The sequence below is a fragment of the Oncorhynchus gorbuscha genome, linkage group LG24, assembly GCF_021184085.1.
Source record: "Oncorhynchus gorbuscha isolate QuinsamMale2020 ecotype Even-year linkage group LG24, OgorEven_v1.0, whole genome shotgun sequence".
NCBI lineage: Eukaryota > Metazoa > Chordata > Actinopteri > Salmoniformes > Salmonidae > Oncorhynchus > Oncorhynchus gorbuscha.
The window spans coordinates 5,694,848-5,719,152 of record NC_060196.1 but is presented as its reverse complement, the minus strand read 5'-3'; the positions used below and the strand labels follow the sequence as shown (position 1 = coordinate 5,719,152).

At 48.0% G+C, this 24,305-nt stretch overlaps 1 pseudogene; it reads left to right on the top strand.

Moving 5' to 3' along the window:
- The first annotated feature begins 45 nt into the window (after positions 1 to 45).
- Positions 46 to 21,802, top strand: LOC124013235 (annotated as a pseudogene).
- The last annotated feature ends 2,503 nt before the right edge of the window (positions 21,803 to 24,305 follow it).

The window sequence follows — 24,305 nt, the reverse complement described above, 5'->3', positions numbered from 1 at the left end:
AACCTTCTTTCCTCCTCTCTCTCTCCTTCCCTCCATCCTTCCCTCCTCCGTCAGTTGGCCCTGTACGTGCTGTCGTTCCTTGAGCCCAAGGACCTGCTGCAGGCCGCTCAGACCTGTCGTTACTGGAGGATCCTGGCTGAGGACAACCTCCTCTGGAGGGAGAAGTGCCGGGAGGAGGGTCAGTCTAGACGCACTTAGCCAATAGGAATCACTGAACCGGTATACGGGCATGACCGGCACAAGCACTGGCCTGAAAGGAACCGGCTGAAGTAGTTTCAGACCATGATTGACACCAGCATTGACCAATATGATCAATCTTGAACAATGGTCAGACTAGATTGACAATGGCCTGAGCAAACGGTAGATATTCTGCGTTCTGACGCAGTCTCGGACTGACACTGCTCCTCTCCTCTCATCTCTCCACAAGCAGGCATTGATGAGCCTCTAGCCTTTAAGAAGAGGAAAGTGACCAAGCCGGGCTTCACCCACAGCCCCTGGAAGTGTGCGTACATCAGGCAGCATAGGATAGACACCAACTGGAGGAGAGGAGACCTCCGATCACCCAAGGTAGACATTTTCTCTTTGCTTCCCCATATTCTCAACATTTTATAGAATTAAGCAATAAGGCACCTCGGGGGTTTGTGGTATACGGCCAATTTACCACGGCTAAGGGCTGTTCTTATGCACAACGCAACGCGGAGTGCCTGGATACAGCCCTTAGCTGTAGTATATTGGCCATATACCACAAACCCTCAAGGTGCCTTATTGCTATTATAAACTGATTACCAATGTAAAAATGCATGTTTTGTCATACCCATGGTATGCAGTCTGATATATCACAGCTGTCGGCCAGTCAACATTTAGGGCTGAAATCACCCAGTTTATAATATAGATAATTTTATTTGCGTTCATCATTAGCCCACAGTATTTAACTCTGCTTCCGTTCTCAACTTTGGAGTTGGTGGTTTTGTATAAAACTTAGAATCTAAAGCCTTTCTTCGTTCCTTATTAGACGGGTTCATTATATCTTAACACTCCCTTGAGACTCGTATGGATTTTATATAAAGCGGCTTTGAATTAGATCAGGCGTCCAAGTCGATAAGGCTTTTATGCTGGGTTTTATTAGAAGCCCTTGGTGGGTCAGTTCTCTAACTCTCCTAAAGAAGATTTTGGTAATGACAGTTCTTATGGATATTTTTGTTTTATGGTAGTTCTTCTCTAGAGCTCGACATGACCTCAATTCTACTTCTACATCAACCTGCTGTTTCTTGAGTGTTTCGGCCTCTCCTGTTTTCAGAGTTTAAATTGAGCTTGACTAGCAAGAGAGAGTGATCTTCCTAATATGCCTCGTATGGCTAATTTCAAAAGCCCTCGGGTCCTATTGTGACGAGAAGGAATGGCTGACGTAACCGTGGTTACGGCGCTTGCTCTTCACACTCCGTCTGTAACGCGCTCTGTCATTCGCCGAGTCGGCAGTTCTGAGTTTAAACACACAAGTCTTTTTTGAACGGGGGTCTCTGTACACCTGCAAAGCGCCGTCGTGACATTTACCTCAAGTCTTTGATGTCTGGAGAAATGCAGCCTTGTCATTGTTCCTGTTGGGTTCTTGACATTTTATCTTATTCTCCCTCACGCCGTCCTCTCCTTCTCCGCCGTATCCATCTCTCTTCCCGTTCTCTCCTCTCCATCCCTCCCTCTCTCCCTCCCTCCCTGTCATCCATCTCTCTCTCCTTCCCTCCCTCTTCTCCTCCATCCCTCCAACCTCTCTAGGTGCTTAAGGGTCATGATGACCATGTCATCACCTGCCTCCAGTTCTGTGGTAACCGCATTGTCAGCGGCTCTGACGACAACTCGCTCAAGGTCTGGTCTGCTGTCACAGGAAAGGTAGGACTGTCAGTCATTCCTCGCTCCCCAACCCCCACATTGAAACTAGTCCAAACCTTTTTGACCACAGAATGTAGAAAATCGCCGTGGTCTCAGTTGTAGACTGGTATGGTGCTGCATGTAGATTGGTATGGTGCTGGTATGTAGACTGGTATGGTGCTGGTATGTAGATTGGAAGTGGTGTTGGTATGTAGACTGGTATGGTGCTGGTATGTAGACTGGTATGGTGCTGGTATGTAGATTGGTATGGTTTGGTTCTGGAGATTATGAATAGGAGTTTAAAAAGTGATAGTGTCTCTAAGTCTCATGGGTTGTTCCATCCCACTGCATCAGTGTTATGTGGAATACAATACACATTGTAATGAGTTCCTGTTCTGAAGGAACACATTACAGCTGGTCTATTTCTCATTACCGTCTCATTAATCTGTAATGAAGCATGTTAGCAGGAAGTCAATCCACATGCTATGGCAGCTCTTTAAATGTCTTAGTGTGTCTTCACTCAATACCTCAGATTCATGATCAAGGGTTTGTATTGATTTTTGTATTTAAGGTTTACTCAAATGCAAAGGCTACAGTATACTGCTTACTGGAGATTTTATACAAATGATACTGCTTGATGCTCCAGAATCTCCCTGAGACCCTGACCAGATTGCAATTGATTAGTGACATCATTCAACATTGGCACGTAACACCACCTGTCCTGCAATACTGCAGCATATTGTCTGGAATCCATTTTGTCTCTCTTCCTCCTCCTGCATGTAGTTTTTGTCCCAAATGTCACCCTATTCTCTATGTGGTGCACTACTTTTGACCAGACACCTATGGGCCTGGTCAAAATAGTGCACTACATAGGGGACAGGGTACCATTGGAGATTGAGCTTTAGCCATTGTAGCGGACCTTGTGTTGCTGGTTTATAGGGTCTACTAAAATGGTGGCGTTGGTGTGGCCTCGCTGAGAGAGGGAGAGCAAGAGGTAGGGAGGCTCAGGGAGTGTTGTAAATCACCTCTTCCCTGTTCTTCGCCGACTCCATTTTTACTGGAGCTCTTAATGACATTTCTCCTTTAGGACAAAGCTCTCTGGCTTTTTAAAGTGCAAGGAGAACGACTAAGGTTCTTAAACCAAATGTTTCAGACGTTCTATCCTTGCATGGACAATGACAAATACACTCTGAATGTGTCAGTGGTGCCCAGTGCATGAAACACTGAAACACTGAAAGTGTCATGCCTTATAGCAGAAAAGCTTCCTCCCTTTTGATTGCATTGGGCACTCAGCCAAGCAGTGATTATACAGTCTGTCGGTCTCTCTCCAGCATTGTGCTGATGTGAACAGATCAGTACCAAGGGCATCCGGATAGTGAAGCCATGTGGATTGTCTCTCTTCCCACCACCACCATTAGGGTAATGTCCATCCGGATGACTTGTAACTCTCAGGTTAATGCTGCAGTGACTTGCTCACACCATGCTGTGAAGACAGAGGTCAGAACAGGGTGTGCGTGATTAGTCATCGTAACCCAGCAGGCTGGCCCGAGGCCATTCTTTTCCCACGTCCCACGATGCGCCTGGGCTGGATCCACAAACACCGCCCCCACCCCTCCCTCCCTGCCGTGTGGTTGGTTGCCTTTATGCCCCAACCAGCTGTTCCTGTGCCAGATTTTGTTCATTTCATTATGACAGTCGAGGTCAGAGCTGTAGAAAGGTGAGCTGATCCTAAAATCAGTTTGAAAGAATCTAGAGACCATCTTCGCTTGGGCCAGGTGAGTTAGTTTGCTCTTGTTTGTTGAAGTCAGGACTGAAGTAATTTCAGCTGATCCTAGATCAGTCATTAAAACTGCTGGTGGATATATCTCCATTTGCAAGAAGAGGAAAAAACAGATTTCCTTTATTTGCGCTCCCTCGTGCTCTTTGCCATCTCGCAATCTCTCTCGCTCTTCTCTTTCGCTCCTTGTTTCTCGCTCGTTTTTCTTTTTGCTCTCAAGGCTGCTCTGTTTCCTTTTCTCTTTTTTGCTCTCTCGCGCTCGTTCTCTTTTGCTCTCTGCGCTCTCGTTCTCTTTTGCTCTGTTTTCTTTTGCTCTTCTCGTTCTCTTTTGCTCTCTCAGCTCGTTCTCTTTTGCGCTTTGCTCTCTCGCGCTCGGCTGTTTTTTTGCTCTCTTTTGCTTTCGCGCTCTCGTCATCGTTCTCTTTGCTCTCTCGCGCTCGTTCTCTTTTGCTCTCTCGCTCGTTCTCTTTTGCTCTCTCGCGCTGTTTCTCTTTTGCTCTCTCTCGTTCTTTTTTGCTCTCTCGCGCTCGTTCTCTTTGCTCTCTCGCGCTCGTTCTCTTTTGTCTCTCGCGCTCGTTTCTCTTTCGCTCGTTCTCTTTGCTCTCTCTCGCTCGTTCTCTTTTTGCTCTCTCGCTCGTTCTCTTTTTGCTCTCTCGCGCTCGTTCTCTTTTGCTCTCTCTCGTTTCGCTCGTTCTCTCTTTTGCTCTCTCGCTCGTTCTCTTTGCTCTCTCGCTCGTTCTCTTTTGCTCTCTCGCGCTTCCTCTTTGCTCCTCGCTTTCTCTTTTGCTCTCTCGCGCTTCCTCTTTTCTCTCTCGCGCTTCCTCTTTTTGCTCTCTCGCGTTTCCTCTTTTGCTCTCTCGCGCTTCCTCTCTTTCGCTCTCTTGCTCGCTCTCTTTTGCTCTCTCGCTTCGCTCTCTTTTGCTCTCTCGCGCTCGCTCTCTTTTGTTCTCAAGGCCTCTTTTGCTCTTTCTCACAGCTCGCTCTCTTTTGCTTCTCGTTGCCTCTTTTTTCTCTTCGCTCCGCTCTTTTTTTCTCCTCGCGTCGCTTCTTTTTGCTCTTCGCGCTTTTTGCTCTCTTTTTGTTCTCGCGCTCATGCTTCCTTGTCTCTCTGCTTTCTCTTTTGCTCTCCGCCTCGCTCCTTTGCTCGCGCTCGCTCTCTTTTGCTCTCTCTCGCGCCGCTCTTTGCTCTCCCTCTCTTTTTGCTCTCTCGCGCCGCTCCTTTTGCTCTCTCTCGCTCTTTTGCTCTCTCGCCGCCCACCTCCGCGCTCGCGCCGCTCCTCTTTGCTCGCTTCGCGCTCGCTCCGCTCGCTCTCTTTGCTCTCTCTCGTCGCTCTTTTTGCTCTCTCAAGGCCGCTCTCTTTTGCTCTCTCATTTCGCTCCTTTTTGCTCTCGCGCCTCCTCTCTTTGCTCTCTCGCGCTCGCTCTCTTTTTGCTCTCTCGCTCTTTCTTTTTTTGCTCCTCTCGCTCGCTCTCTTTTTGCTCTCTCGCTCGCTCTCTTTTGCTCTCTCGCTCGCTCTCTTTTTGCTCTCTGCAGTGCCCTTATATTCACCATCAATCATCTCTAGCCGTGACAAGCCAGGCTTGTTTTGACCTGACCCCTGGATGACCCCTGCCAGGGAATAATCCAGTGCTGCCACTGCATTCTTCTTCCTGATCCTGCTTCTGTTTCCACAGCAAATAGCCAAAATGTCTGCCTGGCTGCATGACAGGACTGTAGCTTCTCTCTTTTTCCTCTCTTCCTTTCTTACAGATTGTCTGACCTTGGGTTGTGGGTGTTCTTATTTATTCTTGCGTGTGTGTGTGGGTACGTGTGGGTACGTGTGTGTGTGTGTGGGTACGTGTGTGTGTGTGGGTACGTGTGTGTGTGTGGGTACGTGTGTGTGTGTGGGTACGTGTGTGTGTGTGGGTACGTGTGTGTGTGTGGGTACGTGTGTGTGTGTGGGTGGGTGCGGGAGTACGGGTGTGTGTGGGTGTGTGGAGTACGCGTGCGTGCGGGTACGTGTTGTGCCTGTGTGTGTGTGTGGGTGTGCGTGTGTGTGTGTGTGGCCTGTGTGTGTGTGTGTGCCTGTGTGTGTGTGTGTGCCTGTGTGTGTGTGTTGTGCCTGTGTGTGTTGTAGCCTGTGTGTGTGTGTTGTGCCTGTGTGTGTGTGTTGTGCTGTGTGTGTGTGTTGTGCCTGTGTGTGTGTGTTGTGCCTGTGTGTGTGTGTGTGTGTGTGTGTGTGTGTGTGTGTGTGTGTGTGTGTGTGTGTGTGTGTGTGTGTGTGTGTGTGTGTGTGTGTGTGTGTGTGTGTGTGTGTGTGTGTGGGAGTACGTGTGTGTGTGGGAGCACGTGTGTGTGTGTGGGAGCGTGTGTGTGTGGGAGTACGTGTGTGTGTGGGAGTACGTTACATTTACATTTAAGTCATTTAGCAGACGCTCTTATCCAGAGCGACTTACAAATTGGTACATTCACCTTATGACATCCAGTGGAACAGTCACTTTACAATAGTGCATCTAAATCTTAAAGGGGGCGGGGGAATACTTATCCTATCCTAGGTATTCCTTAAAGAGGTGGGGTTTCAGGTGTCTCCGGAAGGTGGTGATTGACTCCTCTGTCCTGGCGTCGTGAGGGAGTTTGTTCCACCATTGGGGGCCAGAGCAGCGAACAGTTTTGACTGGGCTGAGCGGGGAGCTGTACTTCCTCAGTGGTAGGAGGCGAGCAGGCCAGAGGTGGATGAACGCAGTGCCCTTGTTTGGGTGTAGGGCCTGATCAGAGCCTGGAGGTACTGAGGTGCCGTTCCCTCACAGCTCCGTAGGCAAGCACCATGGTCTTGTATCGGATGCGATCTTCAACTGGAAGCCAGTGGAGAGAACGGAGGAGCGGGGTGACGTGAGAGAACTTGGGAAGGTTGAACACCAGACGGGCTGCGGCGTTCTGGATGAGTTGAAGGGGTTTAATGGCACAGGCAGGGAGCCCAGCCAACAGCGAGTTGCAGTAATCCAGACGGGATGACAAGTGCCTGGATTAGGACCTGCGCCGCTTCCTGTGTGAGGCAGGGTCGTACTCTGCGGATGTTGTAGAGCATGAACCTACAGGAACGGGCCACCGCCTTGATGTTGGTTGAGAACGACAGGGTGTTGTCCAGGATCACACCAAGGTTCTTAGCGCTCTGGGAGGAGGACACAATGGAGTTGTCAACCGTGATGGCGAGATCATGGAACGGGCAGTCCTTCCCGGGAGGAAGAGCAGCTCCGTCTTGCCGAGGTTCAGCTTGAGGTGGTGATCCGTCATCCACACTGATATGTCTGCCAGACATGCAGAGATGCGGTCGCCACCTGGTCATCAGAAGGGGGAAAGGAGAAGATTAGTTGTGTGTCGTCTGCATAGCAATGATAGGAGAGACCATGTGAGGTTATGACAGAGCCAAGTGACTTGGTGTATAGCGAGAATAGGAGAGGGCCTAGAACAGAGCCCTGGGGGACACCAGTGGTGAGAGCGCGTGGTGAGGAGACAGATTCTCGCCACGCCACCTGGTAGGAGCGACCTGTCAGGTAGGACGCAATCCAAGCGTCACGCGCCGGAGATGCCCAACTCGGAGAGGGTGGAGAGGAGGATCTGATGGTTCACAGTATCGAAGGCAGCCGATAGATCTAGAAGGATGAGAGCAGAGGAGAGAGAGTTAGCTTTAGCAGTGCGGAGCGCCTCCGTGATACAGAGGAGAGCAGTCTCAGTTGAATGACTAGTCTTGAAACCTGACTGATTTGGATCAAGAAGGTCATTCAGAGAGAGATAGCGGGAGAGCTGGCCAAGGACGGCACGTTCAAGAGTTTTGGAGTGAAAAGAAAGAAGGGATACTGGTCTGTAATTGTTGACATCGGAGGGATCGAGTGTAGGTTTTTTCAGAAGGGGTGCAACTCTCGCTCTTGAAGACGGAAGGGACGAGCCAGCGGTCAGTGATGAGTTGATGAGCGAGGTGAGGTAAGGAGAAGGTCTCCGGAAATGGTCTGGAGAAGAGGGGAGGGGATAGGGTCAAGCGGGCAGGTTGTTGGGCGGCGGCCGTCACAAGACGCGAGATTTAATCTGGAGAGAGGGAGAAAGAGGTCAGAGCACAGGGTAGGGCAGTGTGAGCAGAACCAGCGGTGTCGTTTGACTTAGCAAACGAGGATCGGATGTCGTCGACCTTGGTGGTGAGAGCGTGTGTGTGGGAGTAGGTGTGTGTGGGAGTAGGTGTGTGTGGGAGTAGGTGTGTGTGGGAGTAGGTGTGTGTGGGAGTAGGTGTGTGTGGGGTAGGTGTGTGTGGGAGTAGGTGTGTGTGGGAGTAGGTGTGTGTGGGAGTAGGTGTGTGTGGGAGTAGGTGTGTGTGGGAGTAGGGTGTGTGGGAGTAGGTGGTGTGGGAGTAGGTGTGTGTGGAGTAGGTGTGTGGGAGTAGGTGTGTGGGAGTAGGTGTGTGTGGGAGTAGGTGTGTGTGGGAGTAGGTGTGTGTGGGAGTAGTGTGTGTGGGAGTAGGTGTGTGTGGGAGTAGTGTGTGTGGGCAGGGAGTGGGTGTGTGTGGGTGGGAGTAGGTGTGTGTGGGTGGGAGTAGGTGTGTGTGGAGTAGGTGTAGGTGGGAGTAGGTGGGAGTAGGTGGGGAGTAGGTGGGAGTAGGTGGGAGTAGGTGGGAGTAGGTGGGAGTACGTGTGGGAGTAGGTGGGAGTACGTGTGTGTGTGGGAGCACGTGGGAGTGTGGGACGTAGGTGGGAGTACGTGGGTGTAGGTGGGAGTGTGTGGGAGTACGTGTGTGTGGGAGTACGTGTGCGTGGGAGTACGTGTGTGTGTGGGAGTGCGTGTGTGTGTGTTATGCCTTTGTGTGGGGAGTGTGTGTTATGCCTGTGTGTGGAGCACGTGTGTTATGCCTGTGTGTGGGAGTACGTGTGTGTGTGCGCTCACTTGTGTGTTTCCTCTCCTTCTACATTGGCGTTCCACTCAAGTCCCAGCTTAAGTGGCGTAAACCTTCAGCCTCACAGGAGCTCAGGAAGCCTATTCCTGCCCAGCTTTCAGCAGCTAACATCCAGACTAAGGGCTTTATTCACCACTGGATCAATAGGAGATAGAGAGAAACCCACGCTTGAAAATTGACCTTGAAAGACATGCATTTCAGTTTTCAAGTGATGCATCAATGCCAGGTGCTACTTTGAGGAGGTCTAAGTTTTCTCTCTTACGTTGTCGTTTTACTGGGATATTACAGAGAGACAATGTTGACTCCTTCTCTAGACTGTCCTCCATGTCTTTCTGAAGCATCTATCTCCAATTTATTTGTATTTTTTTAGTTCTGTTGTCCTTCAGCTGCGGCCCACAAGGTCTCAGTCCGGAATGTTTGGTTAGAGGACGCTTTTATTTTGATAAAGATGAGCTGGCACAGACAGGAATGTCACAACCCGAGTGCTTTGAATTCCTCTGTCCCAAAGAGGATGAATATGACTTAATTATCCCAGCCACTGGATTCAGTGATTAGACCAAGCTTGTGTCCAAAATGGCACCCTATTCCGTATATAGTGCACTGCTTTTGGAGAGTGTTCTTTCCCTGACCGATAGAGAGGGGGGTAGTCAAGTGAATGAAATATTCTGCTGAACATGTTCTAATGTAGTGAACAAACACAGGGCAAAGCTTACTGTTTAGAACAAATGTGATGGACCTCTATTCCTTTTATGGCATGTTCAGTCCCCCAGTTGCATTTCTCAAAGTAGCACCTGGCATTGATACATCACTTGGAACAAAATGAAACAAGGCACGTGTCTGGTGCTGCCGTGTCCTCCATAGATTTTCCCTGTTAGACATGGCTCGCATGTACAGCGTATCCCATCCAGCAACATTTACCATTTCATTTCCATCGTGCGTCACAGCAGACATTCTTCAGATCAGATAATGGATCTTCCGCTGGAATTTAGCCTTTCATGTCGCCAATGAAAGATTCCGTCATTATCTAAGACTAGGATTGTTATTCTTGTCCTTTAGATACCAGAGGGTTTCTCTCTCACTCCGTCAGTACTATCATACAGTATGGGAGTGATTCAGGACACCACCCACTGTGAGCAATCAAGACATGATTGCACCAGCAGATTACTCTACAAACGCTTCCTTGACTCATCTCCTTGAGAGACTGGCTTGCGTCCCGAATGGCACCCTATGCCCTTTATCGCGCACTACTTTTGACCAGGGCCCCCACCGTAGGGCACGATAAAGGGCATAGGGTGCCATTTGGGAAGCACAAACCTGGAATTCCGCATTGCTCTGCGGTTAAGTAAGATAACAGGACGCCATTGGAGTTCTGTTAAAAGTGTTTGCTTTGAGACTGAAGAAGAGGAGGCTAGAAACCACAATGCCGTGAAATGATGGTCCGGTCTTAGAGGAGAGCTGCTTCGGTTTGGCTTCATTGTTGACGCTCTTCTTTTTTCTTTTTTTTTACATATTAGCATTTTGTTTACTGCAGCCCCAGACTTTAAATTGCCTGTTCGTTTTCCTCAGTCTGCCTGTCTTCAGTAGCCTCCTCGGTCTGCCTGTCTTCAGTAGCCTCCTCGGTCTGCCTGTCTTCAGTAGCCTCCTCGGTCTGTCTGTCTTCAGTAGCCTCCTCGGTCTGTCTGTCTTCAGTAGCCTCCTCGGTCTGTCTGTCTTCAGTAGCCTCCTCGGTCTGTCTGTCTTCAGTAGCCTCCTCGGTCTGTCTGTCTTCAGTAGCCTCCTCGGTCTGTCTTCAGTAGCCTCCTCGGTTTGCCTGTCTTCAGTAGCCTAGCGATCGGATGTTGTCGTGGAATATGGTGCTGGCTGCTGAGTCCGTCTGAGGCCTGCACCTTTGTCTTTGCTGTCCATCGCTTTCAATGAGAGCTGTCAAGCTTCGATCTACACACAGTACACACACACTGTACACGCAGCCAGTGCTTCAAAGGCTGTCTGCCTGTGTGCTGGAGCAGTGAAAGTCCTTGTGCCCGTCAACAGACAACTCTGCTGCCTGTCACGCTGATCTGAAATGGCAGGCAAACAGCCTGGCAGGCAGATTCCCTCTATCACAGAGAGGAAAGACATCTTCTGTTATGCCAGATGCTACACACACTCTCTAGCTGTGTATTCCTGGGTCACCTTCACCTCAGATGATAACAGAGGAGCTCCAGACAACTTATTGAGTGTATGCCTCATAATGAGGCCATTGATCTCCTTGTATATGAGAACTACACCTATTGAACTGAAGCAACACATTCCATGTTTATTTGATTGAAATCTAAATGGATTGTTCTGATTGTGGTCATCTCATCTTTGTAGACTGTGTTTTGACATGTGTGTCGTTGTGAGAGACTGTTAGCCTATGTTATTATGTTCATACTAATCGGCGTATCCAGACCTGGCATGTCCCCACAAGATAGATGTGGAATCACAGCTGAGAGCGTGACTAACATGGATCAACGCCAGGTCTGTGTTGACCGTCAAACAGAAACTCCTGAGGCCGTATCATCAAGACCCAGGAATGCATGCGGAGGTCTTATCACGTAAGTTTACACCCTTCTCCTGTGTGTCATGGGGGCCATTTGCACAGTGCTGGGAAAACCCTTGTTCTCTTGTTTTATTCACTTTATCCCTCCCTCATTGTCCTTGAAAGGACATCTCTCTTTTTCATTCTCTCCCTCCTCTACTGCTCCTTCTCTCCCCTCCCTCTACTGCTCCCTTCTCTCTCCCTCTCTCTACTGCTCCTCTCTCTCCCTCCTCTAATACTCCTTCTCTCTCCTCCCTCTACTGCTCCCTTCTCTCTCCCTCCCTCTCTGCTCCTTCTCTCTCCTCCTCTACTGCTCCTTCTCTCTCCCTCCCTCTACTGCTCCTTCTCTCTCCTCCCTCTACTGCTCCTTCTCTCTCCCTCCCCTCTACTGCTCCTCTCTCTCCCTCCCTCTACTGCTCCCTTCTCTCTCTCTCCCTCTACTGCTCCTTCTCTCTCTCCCTCTACTGCTCCCTTCTCTCTCTCCCTCTACTGCTCCTTTCTCTCTCTCCCTCTACTGCCCTTCTCTCTCCCTCCCTCTCTGCTCCCTTCTCTCTCCTCCTCTACTGCTCCTTCTCTCTCCCTCCCTCTACTGCGCCTTCTCTCGCTCTCCCTCCCTCTACTGCTCCTTCTCTCTCCCTCCCTCTACTGCTCCTTCTCTCCCTCCTCTACTGCTCCTTCTCTCTCTCTCTCTCTCCCCCTCTCTCTCTCTCTCGCTCTCTCTCCCTCCCTCTACTGCTCCTTCTCTCTCCCTCCTCTACTGCTCCTTCTCTCCCCCTCCTCTACTGCTCCCTTCTCTCCCTCTCCTCTACTGCTCCTTCTCTCTCCCTCCTCTACTGCTCCTTCTCTCTACCTCCCTCTACTGCTCCCTTCTCTCTCTCTCTCTCTCTCTCTCTCTCTCTCTCTCTCTCTCTCTCTCTCTCTCTCTCTCTCTCTCTCTCTCCTCTCTCTCTCGCTCTTCTCCCTCCCTCTACTGCTCCCTTCTCTCTCTCTCTCTCGCTCTCTCTCCCTCCCTCTACTGCTCTTCTCTCCCTCCCTCTACTGCTCCTTCTCTCTCTCTCTCTCTCTCTCTTCTCGCTTCTCTCCCTCCCTCTACTGCTCCTTCTCTCTCTCGCCTCTCGCTCTCTCTCCCTCCCTCTACTGCTCCTTCTCTCCCTCCCTCTACTGCTCCTTCTCTCTCCCTCCCTCTACTGCTCCTTCTCTCTCCCTCCCTCTACTGCTCCTTCTCTCTCCCTCCCTCTACTGTCCTTCTTCTCCTCCTCTACTGCTCCTTCTCTCTCTCTCTCTCTCGCTCTCTCTCCTCCCTCTACTGCTCCTTCTCCTCTCTCTCTCTCGCTCCTCTCCCTCCTCTACTGCTCCCTTCTCTCTCTCTCTCGCTCTCTCTCCTCTGTACCTCTGAGTCATAATGAGATCTTGGGTAACCACCAGGTCTGTTCAAATGCAGGCGGCAGCCAGAAAACACCTCTGTAAACATTCCTCTCCAGCATAAAGGTTCCTTACCCCCGACCTCTGCTGGGCTGTGAGCCTGATAAACACAACAAGGTCTGCAGTCTGGCCTCGTCTTGAGTTTCCCGCCAACGTTGTCTTGCCTCGTTTATATGTGACCATCTTGTTATTTTGCACCGTGCAGCTTTCTCATAGCCTTGTAATAGACCCTGTTTGTCTGTCTGTCTCCCGGGGCTAGCGGGCTAGCCTTTTACCTTCCGTTAGCATCAACTGTCTGTTGGCTTCGCTTAGTCAGCTGACCTGGTTTTGTCGGTTTTGTTTTGTGTTCTGAAGACTGCGTTCTGGGAAAGGTGACCATTATGAGAAGGAAACCACTGTCAGCAGTCGCAGTAGAAAAACAAAATGGTCTCCACAATCGAAAGATAACTTTGTGGGGAAGAGCAATACAGGGTACTTTTCCAACATTTTAATGCCAAGGATCAAAGGATTCAGGAAGGAAGTGTAATGCGAAATAGAGCACTTGAGCAAACCCTTGGTCTTCAAACCAGCCCCTAACAGGCCCTCGAGGAAGAATGCCTAATCTTCCTCTGAGACAGAGAGATGCCTCTTCATATTTGTTCAACAAAGGCAGATAAATAGAGACCTAAGCCCTCCACTTCCAGGGGTCCTTCTCTCCTTGACTCTGAAGTAGGCTGTAATCACCCGAGAGCAGGAGAGAAAGCTCACCTTCTTGGAACCCGAATGTCAGAACCCTGGGCTTGTTTTGCTTGGGAGTCCATCACCCTGGTAACAGACGTGCTGTGTGTGTTGAGTACTTTGACTCAGGACAGTGTTTTGATGTGATTCAGTCAAAAATATGTGTACATATAATATTGATCTCATTCAATGCATTCATGACCTCAACCTGGTACTATGTTGACAGCTGAACGAACAACATGCCAAGAAACTCCACTGTATTTGACCCACTATTTATTTGACCGTTAGATGGTGACCAACCCGTCAGTCGTAGCAGAAGCTTTCATCTCATTATATCCTGCTTGGAACCATTACTAATTACCCCCCTCCTCTTCCCACAATATAACCGTTATGAAGCTGAGCAAATGGAGGCCCGACTGCAGTTAGATGGATAAAATAAATAGCGTGTGACATTGGCGAGAAAAGGTTACGTCCCAAAGTTAATGAAGCGTCCCTGTTTATCACAGGAGAGCAAGGGAGATGGATGGAGAGTGAGAGAGAGAGACTGCAGTTACACCCAACTCACTCACCTCAATAAAACCCCTGCCCCCGCCTTGCCTTGACGGTCGCTGGACGCTCACCACTTTATCAGCTTCAGTCAGGAGGTCACGTGGTTTTACACCCTCCGCGTCACGTCCCGGCGTGGATCATAACGCCCGGAACAGACTGGTTCCTCCGGTTTACCATCCCAAAAAATCTAATTCAATTCGAGGGATAATTACGTTTTAGGGGGATAATGTCTATGGAGGCCGTTACAAATTGAAAAGAATAGCTTGGAAAGATTTCTTTAATCACTGTACTGTAATCAATAGCTAATCTAGCTTTGCAAATTAGGAAGAATGGGTCTTCTTTTTTTTTGCTAAGGCTTTGTCACCACTGTACTCCAGACCTGGGTTCAAATACTATTTTGAAATCTTTCAAATACTTAGTGGTTGCTCTAATCTGCCTGGCGTGTCAGATAGTCGGGTTTTGCATGTTTTCCAGCTAATGTGTTGGCACCAGCAAAAGCCCAATAAAGCCCACAGAAAGTATTTGAACCCCAGGACTGGCATCTTCTTGGAACAACAGAAGGAAATGGCTCCTCATTCAACTGTAGATGAGTATAAATCAATTCCCTTAGATGGAGGAAAGGTCAATATAATACATTTCATCCCTCCTGTGCTGCAGTTACATGTGGATTGACTTGACTAGAGGTTTTTAGGAAAGGTCAGAACAATTTAAATTCACTTTGTTATACCTTCTGAATGGAACGTGATCTCAGCCTGATATCCCATCCTGTCTTCAACTGGACTTCCATCCAATCATCGGAAGGGTCAATCTCAGAAACTTGGAGCGAAATGATTTCCTTTCATTTCTTCGAAACTCGTTAATATGTCATAGTGTGGCGTGTGCATAATGAGGTGTGTTTTCTGTCTGTCATCAGGAAGCATCTAGACTGAGACATCTTCTCTCCGGTCTCTCTGCAGTGTCTGAGGACGTTGGTGGGGCCACACGGGCGTGTGGTCGTCCCAGATGAGGGACAACATCATCATCAGCGGCTCCACCGACCGGACGCTGAAGGTCTGGAACGCGGAGACGGGCGACTGTATCCACACCCTGTACGGGCATACCTCAACGGTGCGCTGTATGCACCTGCACGAGAAAACGTATGTACTGACGGACTGTTTACCCAACAGGTTGTGAGCTTTCAAATGGACCAGTAGTTGTCCGACACGAGTTGACAAACATACTCGATTCTATTCCTGGTATCAAACAGCATGTATTACAAGTATACCGGGCAGTAAAATAACACATCAATGGAACTCTACAACATGTCAATGTGCCTCATGAAGTGTAGTTTGGGTCTCACCGGGACTGAATAGAACCAAAGTGGCCGTCTAAGTGATCCGCCACTCCTCTCTAGTGCTCTTCCTGCCTCAGGGCCGATGAGGTTTTGTGCAACATTTAGATTACTCACTCAGAGGAAGTGAAGGGCCTCTGGCGGCTGCAGGCTTGACAGTAGAAGAACGGTGATTTCCATCTTTGTCAGTGCTGGATGCCGGAAGCCGTTTTGTAACTTATGGTGTACGCCTCCCAATTCTTTATGAACCTGTTTTTCCACTTTCTGTGCCGGAGGGGTTGCAGGTTTAGAGGGTGGGCATTGTGTCCTGGGGGTTTTGTGTACGTTCATGTACCAGCATGACGATGGCCTTGAGAAGGAGAATGAGAATTTATGTATTTCCTGTTTTGCTTTCATCAACTGTCATCATGGGAATGAGGGCTAGAGGTCAACCTATTGAATTTACTGCCCAGTAAATCACGACCATGAAGGATACGTGTCTGCGAGGCCCTGGCAAAAACACCATTTTGTTTGTCAAGATTCCCATCAAAACTGTTACACAAACTTTGGTAATCATAAATAAATTGCCTTGATCCAAATGAATCCAATCTAATCAGTGGATTTGAGCCAAAAACACTCCGCCTGTAACTCTCAGACATTCAGCCTGCTTTAGATTTGATAAAGTCCTGCAAGAATAGACTAGTGTTTTGAATGTGTCATCAATCCGTCTCCTCTTTCTTCTCCCAGGGTGGTGAGTGGTTCTCGCGACGCCACGCTGCGCGTGTGGAACGTGGAGACGGGCCAGTGTTTACACGTCCTCATGGGCCACGTGGCGGCGGTGCGCTGCGTCCAGTACGACGGCCGCAGGGTGGTCAGCGGGCCTACGACTTCATGGTCAAGGTCTGGGACCCCGAGACTGAGACCTGCCTCCACACGCCGCAAGGCCACACCAACAGAGTCTACTCACTACAGGTCTGTGTACACGCGCTGTCTCGTATTTATTTACATTCGAGTCATCTAGCAGACGCTCTTATCCAGAGCCACTTATAGGAGCAATTAGGGTTAAGTGCCTTGCTCAAGGGCCACATCGGCATAGGTTTCACCTAGTCGACTCGGGATTTGAACCAGCAACCTTCGGTTACTGGCCCAACGCTCTTAACCGCTAGGCTACCTGCCGCAAACGCTCACTAACACTCACACACACCACAGAGTCCATCATTATATTATATTATCATGCGATTAATGTCTGAAGATTTGTATAGTGACTTAGTCTATTGATTTTAATCTGCAGTCCTCGAAGTGAACCGTGTATTTAAACTGTGCATTTAAACAGTGAAAAATCAAGCCCTTCATCAAAGAGCACCCTGCCCCAACGACATTCCTTTTATGTCCTACTATTTGACAGCCCTCTAGAATAAAACAGAAAAGGAATCCATTTAACACGCCGCCATAGAAGTCCTCTACTCAAATCAAATCCTTCATATATCCACTGTACAGTTTGGTGTAAATTATAATCATCTCTTTTGAAAGTGTACAACAGGGTCCCATCTGGTTCATACAGTGCCTAACGCGTCCATAAAACAAGAACGATAGAGCTCGGAGGACTTAGAGAACGCAGAGCCCTTTAAAACAGTGTTTCCAGTTGGTGCTTTGAACCGCCATTCCACAATATGATAAGGTGGTTGCCATGTGAACCACACTGGTTGGGAAAGAGCCACATAAAAATAGTCCCTCTGTCTGTTGTATCCAAGGCAGCAGAGCAGCAGTACGATGGGTTTTCTCAACTCCTTCTCTTTCTACGTTGCAGTAACATTATATAAACAGAACATTGGTGTGAGTCTGGTTCTCACACACACACACACACACACACACACACACACACACACACACACACACACACACACACACACACACACACACACACACACACACAGCAGTAGTAGTGTTAAAAGGTTAATGGATTCCTCTGCCTCGTGTCCTCGACGATGTCCTCTCCCTTTATGTCTCTCTCGCTCTCTGTGTGATGACGGAGCAGTTTAGAGCCACAACTATCACCTTCAGAGAGAGAGGCTGCATCCCAAATGGCTCCCTTCTCCCTTCATAGTGCACTGCTTTAGACCAGGCTCCAAAGGTAGTTCATCTGAATAGGAGAGAGAGGTTTACTGTTCAGATGGACAGATGCCCTCCACTCTATACACTATATGTGACACTGACTTTGAAAAAGCTGTACAAATCCATACTATTAATTAGATCGAATCAATTAATGTGATATTATATGAATGCTAATTAATTGAATATTATCTAGAAAGCCTTATTTGACTCCGATTCGATGGATTCACCAGACACATCCGATCTGAATTCCAATGTGGAATTCATTATTTCCACTACATTTTGTCATATAGAACTGGATCCTCCTCTTTCCTCCGTCGTTTGCTCTTTGGGTTCTGTCCCAGGGTCCTGTAAAGTCTCTCTGATAACTGCTGATGGGAAAAGGGCTTCATGAATACATTCTATTGATTGATTCCATGCTAGAATAGAAATGACTGGAATATGTTGGTGTCAAACGGAATGAATCTCAATAACTGGATCATCCTTCCACCCTCCAGTTTGATGGGATCCACGTGGTGAGCGGTAGCCTGGACACGTCTATCGAGGTGTGGGATGTGGAGACGGGTAACTGCATCCACACTCTGACAGGTCACCAGTCCCTCACCAGCGGCATGGAGCTCAAAGACAACATCCTGGTCTCGGGCACGCCGACTCCACCGTCAAGATCTGGGACATCAAGACGGGACAGTGCCTGCAGACGTTGCAAGGTGAGTCTGTCGCCAGGTCGTCAACGCCCCCCGCGTGGAATTCATTAAGAACCGCTTTGCAATGGAAACGGGGTGTTTCTCATTGGACAAGTTCAGGTAGTCCCTCCCCTGTTTCCAGCCCGTTTTCTTCTGTTTGGTGGTTTGTAAATACAACCATGTTTGATTGATTGGTTGATTTGATATGACTTATATAGTGCGTTCTTGACTCTCAAAATGCTTTACATTGTATGAGGGGGAAACTGCCTTCAAACTCCCATCTACCACAGGCAACTCTACAACCTCTTTTTATCTGTAAGTGGTAAAATGTCTTGAATTGGCCAATTTTGGACCCGAGCAAAAGGCTGTTGCTCCGAGATATTCACTCAATGATGTGCTTGGCTGTGCATGGCCAAACAGAGCCAACACATTGTGTTCCAGCCGGCCAGCCACTCTCCAGATAGGGTCATTTCCCTGGCTCAGGATGTTAGTGTAACAGTTCTCTCAGCCATTAGCACTAAGTACCTTTACCTTGAATGGGGAGAAATGGAGAAACCCTTACTGTGGAGCTGCACTGTTTTCTGCCAGTGCTAATTTCCCCCCAAATGGCCTTATTAGTGAACTACAATCCCAACGATTCCCATGGAACTACAACTCACACGTGTCCCCTCCCCTTGGAACAAAGGGAATAGATATCGCCCTGTTTTAGGATGAGAGAGAAGAGGGGAGGATATGAGAGGAGGGGTGATGGCCCTACATGAGGATGAGAGAGAAGAGGGGAGGATATGAGAGGAGGGGTGAAAGAGGGGGTGATGGCCCTACATGAGGATGAGAGAGAAGAGGGGAGGATATGAGAGGAGGGGTGAAAGAGGGGGTGATGGCCCTGCATGAGAATGAGAGAGAAGAGGGGAGGATATGAGAGGAGGGGTGAAAGAGGGGGTGATGGCCCTGCATGAGGCTGAGAGAGAAGGCAAGAAGGGCATTCTATGCTATCAAAAGGAACCTATAATTCCACATACCAATTAGGATCTAGCTTTTAAAAAATACTTGAATCAGTTATAGAACCCATTGCCCTTTATAGTTGTAATGTCTGGGTTCCGCTCACCAACCAAGAATTCACCAAATGGGACAAACACCAAATTGAGACTGCATGCAGAATTCTACAAAATCGATCCTCAGTGTACCACGTAAAACACCAAATAATGCATGCAGAGCAGAATTAGGCCGATACCCGCTAATTATCAAAATCCCTAGAAGGAAGCGATTCACAAACCTTACATAACAAAGCCATCACCTACAGAGAGATGAACCTGGAGAAGAGCCTCCTAAGCAAGCTGGTCCTGGGGCTCTGCTCACAAACACACCCCACAGAGCCCCAGGACAGCACAATTACACCCAACCAAATCATGAAAAAACAAAAAGATAATTACTTGGCAAATTGGAAAGAATTTACAAAAAAACAGCGAGGACTATAATGGTATTTGGCCATAATCAGAGACTACACAGTGGCAGAATACCTGACCACTGTGACTGACCCAAAATGTAAAGAAATATTTGATTATGTACAGACTCACTGAGCATAGCCTTGCTATTGAGAAAGGCCACTGAAGGCAGAACTGGCCACAAAATGAGGTGGAAACTGAGCTGCACTTCCTAACCTCCTCCCTCAGATTACACAGACCCACAAAGAATTTGAAAACAAACCCAATTTTGATAAACTCCCATATCTACTGGGTGAAATAGCACAGTGTGCCATCACAACAGCAAGATTTGTGACCTGTTGCCACTTGAAAAGGCCAACCAGTGAAGAACTAATACAACATATATTTATTTTCCCTTTTGTTGTTGAACTATTTGCACATCATTACAACACTGTATATAGACATAATGACATTTGAAATGTCTTTATTCTTTGGAACATTTGTGTGTTCATTTTTGTTGTCGGTTTCACTTGCTTTGGCAATGTAACATATGTTTCCCATGCCAATAAAGCCCTACATTGAAATGGAATTGAATTGAGAGGAGGATGAGGAGGAGGGATGAAGAAAGGTGGATGGGGTCTTGTCGACAGCGTGGCCCAGGTCCTGTCTTGTCGGCGAGCCTGGCCCAGGTCCTGTCTTGTCGGCGAGCGTGGCCCAGGTCCTGTCTTGTCGGCGAGCGTGGCCCATGAGGGGCATGACAACGGGGCGTGACTATCGGCCAAGAGGGCATGGAGGGATGCGGTGCAGGGATTATGTAGGTCATGTAATTGGGTCAATGGGCAATTTCTGCCATTCATTCATTAGGCTTTTGTCTTATCTAAACACCCTAACAGGCAACTCACTGGCAGACACAGATGAGGTACTTAAGCTGAGAGGATAGGTAACGATGTAGACAGCTGCTTTGTTGTGGAAATGAAATGGGTGGGAGGGGGAGGGTGAAAGAGAGTGATATGTGGGGTGGTTGGCTGGGTACGTTGTCAAATCTTTGTGAGAAAGGCACAGTGCAAAATGTCTAGCCCTTTGAAAACACTAGACAGACGAAGGGAGAGGATGAGGGTTTACACTGCTTTCTGCTACTGGGAGCTCTGTTCAAATGAGATCTGTTGGTAGGCTAATGAACACAATTCCTAGTGTACTTCGTACAACGAATGATTTTGCATTCATAATGAACACATATCATTGTGGACTGTAGTTCATCATATTACAGATTTCATCCCGATTAGTCCTCACTGTTTAGAGTTTTGTGGAATAACTGCTAGAAGATATTTTAATGTTGCCAGCCACATCTCTGAAACTGTGACTCTGTGTTTGTTTTAGTGAAACTAGAGCAAATGTGGGGGATTTATCATCTGCATTTCTTTAGGGAATATTAGTCATTCACACAGAGACACACAGGGGCATCTCGTCGAAAGAGGAGGCAACAGTCACAGACACCACATTCTACACACCAAATGGGTGTTCCTGCCAGCTGCCACACACACCACACACACCGCCAGTGCCAACAGGCTGCAGTCAGCAGAGCTAGTCAGCAGCTGTAGATGGTGACAGCTCTATGCCCTGGGCTCCTCTCCTCTACTAGCCCATGATTTTCCATGGCAGACGGGGACAAGACAGGGTGCCTGTTCCCCCTGCCTTAACACTCTCCAGAAATAAACAGTGTAGTGTTTACCATCTCTAGCAGGTTTACCAGGTCTTCCACCAATGACCTCGCAACCAATGATCTCTTTCTATCGCACTTTTCTCTTTGTTGGTTTCCTTTTTCCCCTCCCTCGTTGAGTCCATCTAACTCTCTGCCTCTCTCTACGTTCTTGAAGAGTTATTGCGGGATTTTGGCAACGGGGAGTCACGGGAGGTGAACTCACTGATTTTTTTTATGTTTCTGTGTCCAGTATGAAGGAAGTTAGAGGTAGTTTGCGACCCAATGCTAACTAGCGTTAGCGCAATTGATGGAAGTCGCATCAACTTCAAGTAATTGCGCTAATGCTAGTTACCATTTTTGTGTCTCTAAAGTTGCTATCTGAGTTCATCTGACTCTGGGGAAGTAGACGTTAAGGGACACTACAGCGAAAAGGAGAAACTAGCTATTTATCTCCTTCACACATTCTCTCACTCTTCTCTCTCTCCCCTCTCCACCACCAGGTCCCCACAAGCACCAGAGCGCCGTGGACGTGCCTGCAGTTCAACAAGAACTTTGTCATCACCAGCTCGGACGACGGCACGGTGAAGCTGTGGGACCTGAAGACGGGCGAGTTCATCCGTAACCTGGTGACGCTGGAGAGCGGCGGCAGCGGTGGGGTGGTGTGGCGTATCCGCGCCTCCAACACCAAGCTGGTGTGTGCCGTGGGAAGCCGCAACGGCACCGAGGAGACAAAACTACTGGTGCTAGACTTTGACGTGGACATGAAGTGAGAGGAGAGGGGGAAATGGTCGAGACGGGGACAAGTGAGGGGAGGGGAGGAGGGTTAAAGGGAGACGAGGATGAGATGGCTCAACATCGAGGGTGAACGTGCCCTAAACACTTCACTCCCGCACTCAGAAACAGCCCCACCCTACCCTCAATGCTACCACCGCCCCCTCCTTACCTCTCCCCCCCCTGTCGGTGGCAGTGTTCTGACAAGGCCACAGTCGCCAACCTCACCGGCCGGCACCCGCGCTTGTTACCCCTCCCACCTTAAGGGGGTGGAGTCCGAATCAGAAGGGGTGGGGTGGAAATGGGTGTGGCTTGAAACAGGGGTGTGGCTCGCCCGCACCTCTGCGGTAGGCTGGGAGGAAGAGGAAGAAGAGGGGTAGGAACAGACTCGTCAATAAAGGAGGAAGAGAAGAAAGACAGGAACTCTTGAAGAAGTAACTCTGCGGCTTTAGAGGCAGCTTCTTCGCAAAACAGAGACTTGTTCACTCAAGCCTGACGCAAGCATTTGTTCAGATGTATAAAGATATATAATTTTTTATCCCCCACATAAAGCGCCAACTGACTATTTAATAGAAGAACAACACTGTATACAGTACACAAGGCAAAGACACAGGGATACATCAAATTCTCATCTGAGGAAATTAAGTGAATTGGAAAAGGGGTTTTATTAGAACACACAGACACACAATATTAGCTAAGTAAGGAGGTTCTTGTCGTCGGGAGAGAATAAGAAACGACATGCCAAGAATCTGATTGGTCCCCAAACCAGGTATAAGCCTATAACATCAGACCCTATATCCTGTTCTCTGTTTGTTCCAGTCGTATTGTTCTTTTAGTTCCGGGGTTTGATTTCTTCAAAAAACACACAGGAGCACACGTACAACTGTGAATTTGCGTTCCTTTTGTAGCCATGTTCTTTCAATCAGTTCAAAGACGAGGATTTTTGTTTGTTTGTTTTTTGGTTGCCTGTTGTTGCCAACAGCAACAAGTCCCAGTATTAACCTGTTCCACTCACTACTTTGCTTTTGTTAACTCACCACGTTTTATTGTCTGTTTGGGTTGTTCTTTACATTCTTCTTTTCTTCTTCATAGCTGAAGTCTGTTAAGTCTCCAGATTTAGACGCGATGCTGTCCTGTGTTTTTCAACGAGTCTGGCTGGGTTGGTTCCTCAATGCTGGTTCTTACGTAGGGGGGAAGGGAGGTTGGGGTTCTCTTCTCGGAGCGCTTCGTGTGGAATAGCGTCCTCCCTCCCTCCCAGTACTGTTTTCCCAGTGGGTAAACTGTATTTATGCTGCTAGATAAAACTGAAATAAAGATGGAACTTTTACTCGCTGTGACGTTTTAGTCCCAGACTAAATTCCAAAATGGACTCTTCTAATGTTTTAAACAGACGACACACAAGAGAGAGAGAGAGAGAGAGAGAAACATGACAATAACAACCGTGGTTTTGTTGTTTTGTTTCTGCCACTGAAACTTGAGCCAAAACATGCCTCAGCGAGGCTGAGAGGAGAGAGTGTTGGACAAAGACAGGTTTGCCTGTGTAGAGGAAACGTGTGTGTGTGTGTGTGTGTGTGTGTGTGTGTGTGTGTGTGTGTGTGTGTGTGTGTGTGTGTGTGTGTGTGTGTGTGTGTGTGTGTGTGTGTGTGTGTGTGTGTGTGTGTGTGTGTGTGTGTGTGTGTGTGTGTAAATTGTTAACACATTCCTTCGGACAAAGCGCTTTCAGCCTGTTCTGTGGGGAACTGTCTAGATGCTGTGTGGACTGGCAGAGAGAAAAAGAAAATAGCAGATTTTTTTTTTAATGAGTGAATGAAAGAAAGAACTGTCCATCCATATGGGATTTGTTTCCATTCAAATGTTTGAAGCAACGGGTACAACTACAGTAGAAGGCAGGACAGTCTTAGTGTTATGAATATGACATATTACACGTTACAGTCAAACTGTTAAGCGCTAGCTAGCTCGCGTAGCAGTTAGCAGTCTAATGGTTTGTGAATGGAAAAAGTACCTACAGGCAACCTGGCTTCAAGTGAACAGAACAGAACATTGTAGCCAAAACGATTAGTTAAACTCAATCTCCCAAGAAAGGAGTCACACACAACTCAAGCAGAACTGTGAAAGTGGTTTGACACTGTATATTAAAAAAACAATCTTGTTCTTTCTCCTCTCTCGTTTTATTTTTGAATCTGTTTTAATTTATGATCTGGTTTGAGAAATCAGATGCCGCAGGTGTTTTTATTTTTTCAGTTCATTCATGTAACTGCCTGGCTAAAAGAAAACGGACAGAGAAAAAAAACCTGAAAGGGATTGTGTATTTGTTTGATTCAACTTAGAATTTTTATTTTCTTATAACTTAAGTGCAATAAAATGTGCGTTTTTTTTTTTTTTTTCATTTCAAACATTTCAGTTGTCTGTTTTTCACTGGGTTATGTGTTAAATAAAGCGTCTTCGGTTTATTACATTACTGAGGGAATACTTTCAAGTACTTTGTCTTTGGCGTACGTTTCAACACACA